We start from the raw sequence: 12,615 nt of genomic DNA, 5'->3' as shown, positions 1-12,615 counted from the left end.
CTCCTCAAGTGGAATTGGTTTTAAAGATTCAGTTTTGCACCTTGCCCATGGCACAGCCACAACTAACAAATTTTAAAGATAAACTGTTTCTAGGGATGGATAATACAAAAATATAAATATATCTGAACTTGTTTCATTGGTGAGATATAAACTTGCATAATTCTGAATTTTATTTTCTCCCCAAGAAGCTGGGGAAACTTCATAAGCAATATTGTTACTGTCCTGAATGAAGGTACACCTATTCCTGCAGACTGTCTCCAAGAGAAAACTTCACTTTTTTTAATGTTTAATCACTCATCTTCAATTGATCCATCAGAAAAAATAAAAACCAAACATCAACTTGTTCAAATCTCAAAGCCAGTGAGGTACACAGGTACCAACCAGTCACATAATTAAGAAATTAAAATGTTGTATAAACTTACCTTTCATTTCAAAGGGAAGCATAATTCTTAAGTTAAAAAGGCATGAAAGACAGAAAATTCCTTGAGGAAAAAAAAGATATTCAGCCTTAAATCTAACCTTCTACTTAATTTCATATTCTGACTAATTTGTTTTATGTTACCTAAAAAAAATAATGGGCAGTGACTTAAGATTATGTAGTTTTCAATCATTTTAAAAGCTGCTGTTTGGTGTTTGGTATTATTTCTCCATCTTCTTTTATTTCTTCTATCTCAAAGAATGACTTGCAGTAAATGCTTTCAATTACAACTTCAAAGTGTATTTGACAAGTGGTAGATAGAAGTTGTAAGTCCATCATTTCAGCACAGGGTCTACTCAAACTTCTGTCATCTCACACTCCATCAGTTGCAAAACACAGCTTAGGTATTTCCTGGATACTTTAAACTCACTTTTACTTTAGTTTCTGGATTATAGTGACCCCCAGCAAACAACCACCTCAAAGGTGAAGAATGGCAAATGGTTCTTTTTAATCTTAGACCCATCAGCAGTCTTTGAAAGTACTGACTACAAAGTTTAACAAGTTGCTGCTATCATACTCTGATAAGATGGTTCCGTTTCACAGATTTTATTTCTTGTTTTATTAAATAAGCCGGTGCAGCACTTTTAATTCCCCAATTTTTTACAGAAGAAAAACACAAAGAAACAGAGGTTACTTCTATACAGGAGTAGAAGAACACAAAGGATTAGTATTTCTGGCATGGTAGAATTGAGCCAGGTCAGTAACACAGGGTAATACTAAAACCCTGAAATTTAATTCTCTAAATTCACTAAATTCAGATTAAATCTACAAAACAAGCCAAGTTGAGAAATAAAAAATTGAACACTCAAAAATCTCCCTGAAGTACACTAAAGACATTCAGGTCCTGCAGAAAATAAGTGTAAAGAGGAATCGTATCAGCCAAAATTTAAAACTGCAATACAATATCCAAATAATTTCCTTTTTTAAATGAATACAGCTAGCACATAGGTGGAAATACAAGTAATTCAATATTCAAGTAATTGTACCCAAAAAAAACCATAGTAAAAGGAATAGTTTTTATTGATTTGCTATACATAACCTTGAAGCTTTACAACTTCTCGCCTTAGCACAAGCTTGTGCCCTTCACCAGGAGAACCATGAGCACTTGGTATGGCTTTTTTGCTGTTTAAGAAAGATTTCCATGTCAAAATTGGTTACAACTTGATATCTTAATTTACAGGTACAGATAATGGCTGCTATCAGTAAACTGCTGTTAGAGCAAGAGAATGCACTTGTGGCATCTGCAAGAAAAAAAGAGAGCAAAAACCAGAACCACTACCAAACAAATTGGGTTTGCCAGTAATTGCCTCATGGCACATTTTAAGACAACTTGGAAGTTGACAGCAGTAAATTTCATTGTGAAAACTGAATGCTATATAATTTCCTGTATGGATTTGGTGTAGATGTGGGAGTGTAAAGGAGGAGGGGATGGAAGAGAAAAGATTTTTTAATTTTTTTTTTTTAATATAAAGACCATGCCAAAGAAAATGCAAATTCCCAGTTTTGATGTCTATTTTGAGGATCTGAAACAAGGCTTTTAATCAATGTATTATACATCAAATTGATAATGTTAACTTCTGATTATTCAAATGTATGAAATATTCATAGAGAACTGTCCAAACTTTTACATTTCTCAGACTTCTTTTCTCTATTAATTATCATGCCTGGAAGCTTTTTAGTAAAAGCAGCAGCCATCAGCCTGACTGAACCTGACAAGCTAGCAAGGCCCAATTACACTGGCACTCTGTGGCACTTTGATGTACTGGAAACGAAAAGAGATAGGGGCAAATTGTATAGCACATTATGTTAATGACTTGATTTAATCCAGCCACTAAACTTTATGTAGCCTGTTAAAAAAGATGCTAACACTAATTATGCCACTTTGGAAAGGAAAGAAGGGGACAAGCATTTCATACCGACAAAGTGAAGCTCATAAATGTTGTAAATGAAATGAAACAAAATGAAGTAATCTATGATTAATCATACATCATAGACAAGAAGAAAAGAGAAAGAAGCAAGTGGTACAGTTAAGTAGTGGAAAATCTGTTAGATACCCTTTGTGATCAACATATCTAAGAAATAACCATGAACTGTCTAATTTGCAACATGCAAAATAACCTCAGTGTGATCTTAAATGGCTTAAACAGTTTGGCATATAACTCAGATCTAGGGGATAATTAGCATAACGATCTCCAAAAATCACAAGTTTTATTTACACTGTTTGATTACCAGCAGGATATTTATCTCAAAAGATAAAAGGCAGTGATTTTTAATCTTAAAAAATACAAATTCAGTAACAATTTTGACATGCTGTATTCCATAATTAACCCAAGAATTCATATAAACCAATGCATATTTTAAAAATCTAATCTGTATCAAATATACTTGTTGTCTTAATAGTTCAGAGGTTTTATTGTTTCATCTACCCTTCATGAACATGCATTTTTGTTACCACAAGAACAGATCAATGGGGAAAGGTAGAAATTGATGAACCTGAAATAAATCTACACAAAGTTCTCACAGAAGAGCTCTTAAATGACTGTGATAAAATACATGACCAGAAAATTATAAACAAGTGTATTATATTTGGAATTAATAGAGATGAGTAGCACTAATTTTAGTTCTCAAAATTACAGGTGTCAATTGTTTCTAAAATTATACATATAAACAATGCAATTCCATCTTCAAAAGTACTCTCTGCATTTTTCTGAAGAATACATGAGTGATAGCATTTCAAAACCTCTTCTACAGCTTTTACAAAAGAACAGCTACATTTCTCATACAAAGAATTGCTTCTTGTTGCTTTGTAGGATGTTTCACAGCCTTGAAAAGAGCATTTAAAAAAAATCAAGCTACCTCTAGGATATCACACTGCAGAACATAACAAACCATGAAGTCTGATAGGATCTAACAGTATAGCCCTGGTCCTTTAAAAGAAGGCTGAGACAGATCAGAGAAGTATTAACTGCTAGAAGCACTGTCATCAATTTTACTTACTAGTTTTATATTTTTTAACATTGTTCAGTCAAATTTAGATTAGAAAATATGATTTTTTTTTTCAGAACTATTCTACTGAAACACTGTTCCAAGAAAATTTTCCAAATTTGTATTAATGTGGTCTTATTTTTTATATATGTCTTTGTGGTAATTAATTGCTGGTTTTAAGCATAAATCAAGAGAACATGATTAGTGCACTTGCCCACAAATAATAATAGAAAAAGATGTACACTGAAGTGATTTGATACTGTACATATATAACTTTACAGGAAACTGATGGTAGATACAGCAAAGCTACTCTTAGACAGCATTAGGTTTAAAATATTTTTTAGTCTGGCCAAATAATTGCCATATACATTCTGACTCAGCTGTTTAATATTACTGGATAATGGACTTGAAATAATACAGTCATTTCTGTCAGATTTTATTGCTTCAAGAGGACTATCACCTTGATGTGAAAAACATTGGAAAAATCAATGTGGTTAAACCCCTTTACTGCAGTCCATCAGAGTTTTGCTGAGGAGTCTGACAACAATATAGGTGCTTTACTAACAAATGAAGAATAACTGCCAGGCAAATCTTCTCTTCCTTGCAGAAGATTAACCCTGCAAATCAATGACCTTTATAGTCATCTAAATGTATTTAGATGCATTTTTTTCTGGTTTGTCAAAATAAAAAAGCAGTGCTTCCCCGATGAAAGTTGAGGACTGGAATGATAGAAGTCCCGTGATGGATTGAGGTACGAACAACTGTTAGCTTTATACAGGACTATGGCTTGAATTTGTGGATTTCCTCTGACTATGTTTAACACCATGCACACATAAAGATATATTTATCCTTTTTTAAAAGAAAAAAAAAATTCTGTATGCAGGTGGATTATTTCAGAGCATTTTGGGTTTTTCTCCTCTGAAGCAAATTACTTATAAACACACCAGGGATTCAACATCATATTTTTCCCAATTTTTCTAATGTAGTCTTACACAGAAGCTGCAAACAAATGAACATGAAATTCTAGCATTCTGTTTGTGCTTTTACTGTAAACTTGGTATTGTGGACTTGGTCTACTTCAATGATAAACAGTTTAAGCTCAGAGGTGGAACAGGATGACCTGCCTTTTATAATCTTTAAATAAATCTGCCTCTAACAACTTTAAGTCACGAATATGATAAGACATACTACCTCTCTCTCTGTCTGAAAGGATTTCCAATAGCAGCATTGGCTGTTATCTGCAGACAAAAGGAGCATATTCATTAAAATGGTCTTTAGAACAGCATAGTTCTAAGGGAGAATATAAAGACATTTAAAATAGAAGCCAGGTTTCCCTTAATATTTTATGAATCTAGGTCAGATACCAGATTTTTGCATTCAATTATGATACAGTTTCCATTTGGGAAGAAAATAACACCACCATATCCACTACCCAGCTTCAGCTATAAAGTACGCCAGAATATAATTTCTGTCATGGAGCTTCTCATAACAAGGCAGCTCCCACTGCTAGTAAGAAATGCTTAAGAAAATGGAAAGAGACATAGATTTATTAACAAAATACAGTTACTTATTCATAAAGATGAATTCTACCTTCTGGTTCCAATCCTTCAGTTATTTCTCTCTCATTTCCAGAAGTAATTGATGTTTGGTCAGCTAACTGCTCCTCTGACAGATGTGAGAGCTTTTCTGCCTCCTGTTAAATTTCTTCAGCCATCTCCACCTTATCATCTTCTAGCCTTTCTTGTTTAACCTCCTGTCTCATATGCTACATAAAAAGATAAACTTACAGTCTTTATAACACCCCTTGAATAGTAAAACTTACTAAAGTTCAAAACTTGAAGAGTTATGGCCAATATGCAAAGTCTTTAAACAATGGCATTGCTTATGCAGCCCAGGAAACAATGAGAAGTTGTCAACTGCAGTAACAAATAATTGATACAGTAAAAAGAAATTCTCTAACGATGTATATTTGTGAAAACATAACTATTATAATCACTTGCTACCTGTCAACATATATTCAGCCTCTTAGATTTCCAGATTCATTTATATTTCAGCTCTTTCAGCTCTACAAGACTCAGTTTAAAAAAAAAAAAAGAAACCCAAGAAAACCTGCTCCACTACTATCTTATTCAGTTAGCAATTTTACAAATAAATTATACAATATCTTCTGTTTCAAAAGCAAACTAATGTAATTTAAAAAAGAATCAGCCTTGTCACATAATACAAACATTCTCTAAGGTAAAATATCTTCAGTACAGAAGTTAATCGGAGTTAATCTTACTCCCTTGGTGCCCTTTGAGTACAATTCTTTACAATTGCAGGGTAGCGTCCAGGATGGAAACTCAGTGATGACTCAGTGAAGTCAATCATGTAAAACCCCAGAGATGTGAGGCTCTGCTGTGCTCTCCTGGAGAACTGCAGCACAGCCAGCACCTTCAGTGCCAGCAGCTCCCTCTGCACGGGCACCTCCCAGGCTCACCCACCCTCACATCTGCCACCCTGGAAGGACCATGGCAGACAGCAAAGCCTGGGCTGATCCCCACCCACACATTTCCAGAGTCTTTGAGGTCTAAACCCTGCCTGGTGGGAAGCACAAAGGGATTTGATGTGATTTATTCACTGAATCCATGGTAGGTACCTCTTAGGTTGATGGGTACCCGTACACACATGGAAATAGGTCACACATCACTTTATCTGTGTATGGGAAGGGATTATGGCATGAATGTTACCATCTCATACCTACAGCCAGGTCATTGTTATAACTCTAGTGAACCCTATGAGATTGCTTGGTAAATGTTAAAATACTCAGTGATTAAGTGCTCTAAACTCTTTTGCACCCTTATCTTTGCATCCATATCTTGGCACACTTACCCACTTTGCATTCCTGAATTTAATACAAATCTTTCCAAATTGTTTCTAATTCAATCTTCCTTCGTATGCTTTAAATCTGTGTAGTAAGTGAGCCTTGCCAACAAACTCAGTAAAGCCATGTTTTCACAAATTCATATTAAACCCTGCTTTTGCCAAAACCTTTGATAGTATTCCTTTAATTGGCCAAACCACTTGTTCACAATACCTATTTAGCTATATGCCAAAGTCATTCCATTTATTCATTATTTCCCTCTGCCATACAGTGGTAATTTTTAGAGGGAAGGCAAAACAAACTCCATCCAAACAAGAGCAAAATGTGCAGGGCCAGAAGTTGGACTTTGGTGATCCTTGTGGGTGCCTTCCAACTCCTCACTGTGTTCTACAATTCTGTGAGATGATGCCCCTGTTATCCCTTCCAACCTGAATCATTCTGTGACTACTTCTGCAGTAGCAATGATAAAAAGCTGTAATCAAATCCTAGATACACAGGGCTTGAAGGGTATTAGAATATCTATGCAAGCTGCAGCAACTTAATAACAATTAAAAGTGTTGGTGTGTGGTGACACAGTCAGGGGTACAAAAAGCTATGAAGTGCCAATCTGGGGAAGGCAAAGATTGCCACTTAAACATTAGGCATGCACTTAAAAGATTGCACTTAAACATAGAAGGACAGAGCATGGAAAGTGTTGCCTAATTTTCCAAATTCAGCTTAACCAAATAATAGTACAGCCCCTGATATTTTCATGCTCTAAATATTATTTTAAATTTAGCATTATAAAATCAAGCTATCAGTAACAACTGCCAATATGTTGTAACTTCATATTAATATAGCTTAAGGTATCTTTATTTATATTAGCATCACTTAAGGCAAATTTTGCTAACACTTGATGTGGTCAAAAAATTGTTTAAATGTTCAATTTAGTATTAGATGTCAATAAAGCTACTCAGAATCTTAATAGTAAGCACATGATGAACTGAAGCCATACTCATAAGAATTATTTGCAACAAGTTAATTCCATTAAATTGTTCACAGAAACACTTTTTTAAAAATACACATTTGAATAATCAAATCTAAAAATATTTAGGTTACTTCTGGTCTATGTTCTCCTTTTGTAAACTTTATATATTGCCACAATATATAACACAGTGTTGAGATACAAAAAGAGATTGCAAAGTCTTAAATATTCACTGAGAAGTTGCCCTACAGCATGGGAAAGACACATATGAAATAATCTCTTCAGTAGATTAAAAAAAAAAAGTACTATTGTAAATCAGTGTATACTGAAAATATTAAAAATTTCTGAATTAATGAAGTTGAAAGACAATTAAACATTGCCAAAGACCTGTATAGACTTTGTGTAACTTTGTACAGTAAATAGAATAGTGCCTTTTAATTTGAGGGAAACTGTCAGATGGGCCTCTTTTCTGTAAGAGCTTTCAATGTAGAGGAGAGAAGGAACACTGAATAAAGAGTAAGTATTAACCCAACAGAAGAAGAATAAATGCAGCTGAAAAAATATGAGCCTCATTCAGCATATAATCTGTATTTGGTGAATTTTTGTACTTAATAGCTAGTCATAACCTTAGCATATTGTAAAATGTTCACTTAAAAGGCAGCTTTGAAATCACCAGCAATAGAAACTACACTTTTCTGGGCAATATTCCTGAACTTCAACATAGGTATGACCTCACATCTTGAGAAAATATTAGGTTTTTTTCAGAAAAATACCTCTTTCTACTTTGATCTTGTCAAGGATTGCATTTTTGTCTGCTAAATCAGATTTGATAGCCATCTCTAGTTTAGCAATTTGCAGTTTCATTTGCTGTTCCTTTGATTTCCATTGCTGTTCATGGGTCATACAGAAGACACTGTAATAAAACATATGGCATGTGAAAAACTTTTAGAAATCAGCTTCAACAGAAAATAATAAAGAAAAAAGCTTTTAGTGGCACAGAGACCACTGTCATCATGTCTTAGGAATTAAGTAAACACATGCTGGTCTGCTGCTGTTGAAACCAAGGCGCCTTTCTCAGGCTGCGGTTAAACAACATGAAAGAGTTTGTGGGATGAGCAAAGGAACTGGCCTTAATTTAGAGATCCAAAGTCAAAAAGTTGGCAGCATGCAACATTTGTGGGACTAGAAAAGGAATTCAGATGCATATCCCAGAATAATCCACAAGTCCAAACCTCAGCAACTGACAACTAACAAAACCATTCTTTCCGCATACAAAACCTCTTAATGTAGAGAACTGGGATCATCCACCTGATTTCTTTTAAATCTGTGAAACATGCAGAGCATAAAGTCAGTTGCCTGTTCAAAGAAAAATGTTGACCACAAAGTGACAACAGTTTTCTCATACTGTAAAACAACAATTCTGATACTGATTAAGAAGCACATTTAAAGTAATCGTTCTCCTACTTTAAAGAAAAAAATCAGAGGTGGGCCAAGAAATTAGAATAACTTCTTTGCCTGTAACACATTATTTACTTGTAAACTACCAATCTATGTGCAATAAGGATTGCATGGACACAGAACTAGAACTGTTGAAACCACAACAAAAAGCGTTACTCAGATTAAAACTAAATTAAGTTAATGATATAATTTATAGTGTAATTCTCAGTAGGCAAAAAGACAAAGCTATGCAATGAGTTTTCATATAAATTAGACACAGTGGTATAGTCTTTATATTACTATATTTGCATTCTTATTTACTGAAAAAAATGTTGATCTTCACCAAGCACAAACTAGTTTATTCACTTTTGTACTCCATGAAAAACAGTAATTGTAGGATTTTGTAAACAAAAAAAGTCAGTTCCTCAACTCTTTGGTGAAGCTCACCAGCCAAAAAACTTTATATTTTACATACACCAATGTATTAGAAATCTTCTGATCTCTAGTTTTTTTATCCACCTATCTCTAGAAGAGATCTATGTAACAAGTCTTGACCACAAAGACAGGAGGAAGAGATGCTGCAGAACACATAGGACAGCCCACATAGGTGCACAGACTCTACATGCTGATAGATCTGAGTTCCTGTGAGTGCATTTATATCTCATATATTTGAAGAATGACTTTAAGATTAAAGAAATAAAATATTATAGCATTATATAAATATAATTATATAACATTATAAAATATTATAGCATAAAATATTATGAATTGCAAACCCTAAAGTATAGAGGGTTTATACTCCTATATGTATTATTCATTAAAACATTGTAAATCCCTGTGTTTTGTCTTTTTCTCATACTATATCTAACCTATGTACACAGTCCTCTAGGCACAGAGCATTTCATAGTGTGACTGTTTTCATAGCATGCATGAACTAAAGAAGAGCTTCTAAGTCCTGCAGTAATACATGCATCACTCTCCTATAATTTTGCAGCTAATCTACAGGCAATATAATGCACTGAATCCACTACCACCCCACAGTATTGCAAAGGTACAGAAGAGACAGTGCGTTCTCTAATTGCTTAGAGTTTGATTTGCTTCCATAAGGAAAACATAATTCTCTTCAAAAGAAAAGAAATAATGTCAGTTTCCACACTTCTGAAAATGTTTTCAAGTCTGAATGACCACAACACCCAGTTATATGTGAGTTCATCAGCTTTAGGTACAATTACTTCACATAAGGATGCAGCCAGGTCTTAGTTCAGTTTTTAGAAGACTGTGCTGGCAGAAAAATCATTAAGCATTATTATTATGGTAGTTAAGAATTTAGATGTTTTAATGAAGAACATTTTAGAAGACAGGTTGTATCTGAACCCATATAATGCTAATGTTTATGTCAGTTTGAATTGAGTCCACGTGTGTTGCTTTCTTCTTTCAAATTTTAAGATTACATTTACTTGAATTCATGTGGAATTTCTTTCATATTTACTGTATTTCACTGGAGTTGAAGCCATCTGTGTAACTATAATGGTCAACCACATCTGGCACCATTTCCTTTGGAGGGAGTTTAAGCATTGCTAGATTTGCATTACAAGGTCATATGAAAACAATTCCTCCAAACCTTTTATACAAACGAGTTGTTTTCTTGAATACTGACTAAATAATAAGAGTCAACTGACAAATTCATACTTGGTCTTTGCAAATTTTTCAAATCCAGTTCTGCAGTCTTGGCTTTGGCAAAATCCCCATCAACATCAAATAAATGTCCCAAAAATAACTTTAGCAAAGAATGGGTTTATGCACCTTTGCCTCCACTTAAAAGTTGAAAGAGAATTATTAATTAAGTGGCACCTGTGGACACTGGCCTATCTACTGCTAGTCCAGGTAAGGTCTAGTAAAGTTGCATTGTTCAAAGAGGAAACCAAAAAAACCGACCATTAAATGGTGGCTTTAGAATCCTTCTCTTTCTAATTTATTGATATCTATGCAATAACATGGAATGATGAAAGATGAATCAAGGTTTAAATGAGAGTATATGAAAAGACAGATAATTTTAGTGAAAGAAACACCATAGTATAGATTATTTGCAATAATGTAAGCTTATTTTCAATTTCTCTTGTTAAATATCTTTTTATCATCCCATTATGTTTGTAAGTAGAACAGAAAATTTCAAGCCAAGATTGTTAAGTTGATTTATTAGTAAGAATTATTTCTCTGAATAAATGATTGAGAATAAACAAAAACATCATCAGAAATATTTATGACATGATCAAATTTTGGAGAAATCTCCAGCAGTTAACTAAAGTGAGAGACAAGTGACCAACTTCTCCATACAAAACTCTAAATTTTGTGATTATACAACTGTTGTACCTCCTAAGTAAAAAAAAAAAGTTTTAAGCTGTTAAGTTTTTTAACAGAGCTGATGAAATACAGCAGAGCACCTGAGAGTTTCCATATTCAGTCATATGATGAATAGCAGCCTGAGCAGAGTTACATGTGTGCAAAAGTACAAAATATATATACACACATTACAGCACACAGTATATTAAGATCTATTTAAAAAGGACCAGAAGCAAATTCTCTGTATGCAGAAATCCTAACTTACCTTATGCAGCTTATCATAGTTTTTGTTCAAGAGTTCATTCTCTTTTTCTGGATTGTTTATTCTTTCCTGTAATTAAAATGAAGAGAGAAGTTTCAAGTAATGCACAGCACAAAATGAAATTACAATGAATGTGTGAACAGAAATAGCAAATAATTTTAGGCCATGTCAGGCTATTATTTGTTCTTTTAATACAACTGTCTCTTAGAAGCTTTATAAGATAAATCCACATGGATTTATTTACATTAGCCCAAAGTCTTTTCCATGCTGTTTAGATGAAGATGAGAGTAGCATGTTGCAGTTGATCAACAATCTAATCACATTCCATCTTATGCAAAATAATATAAAAGTGTGTTCTATTTTTAATTTCTCTTTTAGTAAGTGAGAATCAGTATTAGCTAGGGCACGGCTTTTGCATAGAAAATATTTTTAGTGACATTATAGAAACAACACACCCTTGCTTCCAAAACACTCACTACAGCAGGACCTGGTTTAAGGACATGAGACACTTAAATAGAGAATATCTACCCTCCATGCATTACAACATTTAAAACGTTTGGCAAAAATGTCTCTGAGGTAAACTTGGGTCACGTAAAATACATTTATTAACAACAGGTAAAGCAGGTGGTAAAACTAAGTTGGTACAAAATGCAAGAAAAATCAGGTAGGTTTTTACATTTTTATTCCTTATAGATTGAAGAAAATTGAGAAGAAACCATTCCCCATCTGATGTTTAGCCCTGTATCTGGACAACTTGTTAGTGATGACAGAAGTCTCTCAGAGTCACTAGACATAGAAATGGAAGTGACTGATTTGAACTGCTGTGTAAGACGTAACACGGTACTCTAATTAAACCAGGTTCAAAGAATACTAAAAACTAGCAATACATGATCAATAAACAAGTATTATGGGCTTTTTCTATTAGCAAATCACTTTTTTAGTACCAGAATTGACATGATGTCTTATGTTTTAACTTCAAATATAGTCCAAACACTGGTGGTTTGGATCAGGTGTGGGTCACAGTTCTATGAAATACAAACAGCATTTTGGTCAGAAGTTTTTCTTTTCAATAGGATAAAAAAATATATAGTACCAGGTCACTCCTCTAAATATGTCTGAAAGTCTATTCACATCTCCACCATTGAAATTTACCCCAACATTTGTTTTGCCCCTATCTGTATGCACTACCTAAAGTAAAAGATTCTAGCTCTAGCCCACAGCCTCACCTCCTCTGTCCCTCTGTTTGAAATAGCTACTGACTGCAATTTGTTTTGAAGATGGAACTA

General features: G+C 33.9%; 1 long non-coding RNA gene across 1 annotated transcript; it reads right to left on the bottom strand.

Annotated features, from left to right (window-relative positions):
• Nucleotides 1-1,019: 1,019 nt before the first annotated feature.
• Nucleotides 1,020-11,401, bottom strand: LOC128951047 (uncharacterized). The gene is made up of 3 exons (XR_008484419.1): nt 11,333-11,401; nt 8,064-8,203; nt 1,020-5,228 (listed from the first exon to the last, which is right to left on the bottom strand). It is a non-coding gene; the product is annotated as an uncharacterized LOC128951047 (long non-coding RNA).
• Between the last annotated feature and the right edge of the window lie 1,214 nt (nt 11,402-12,615).

This window comes from Melozone crissalis, unplaced genomic scaffold (genome assembly GCF_028551555.1).
Source record: "Melozone crissalis strain CALT ecotype California unplaced genomic scaffold, PUWL_Pcris_2 ptg000007l_1, whole genome shotgun sequence".
NCBI classification, from domain to species: domain Eukaryota; kingdom Metazoa; phylum Chordata; class Aves; order Passeriformes; family Passerellidae; genus Melozone; species Melozone crissalis.
This window is presented reverse-complemented; position numbering and strand designations above follow the sequence as displayed.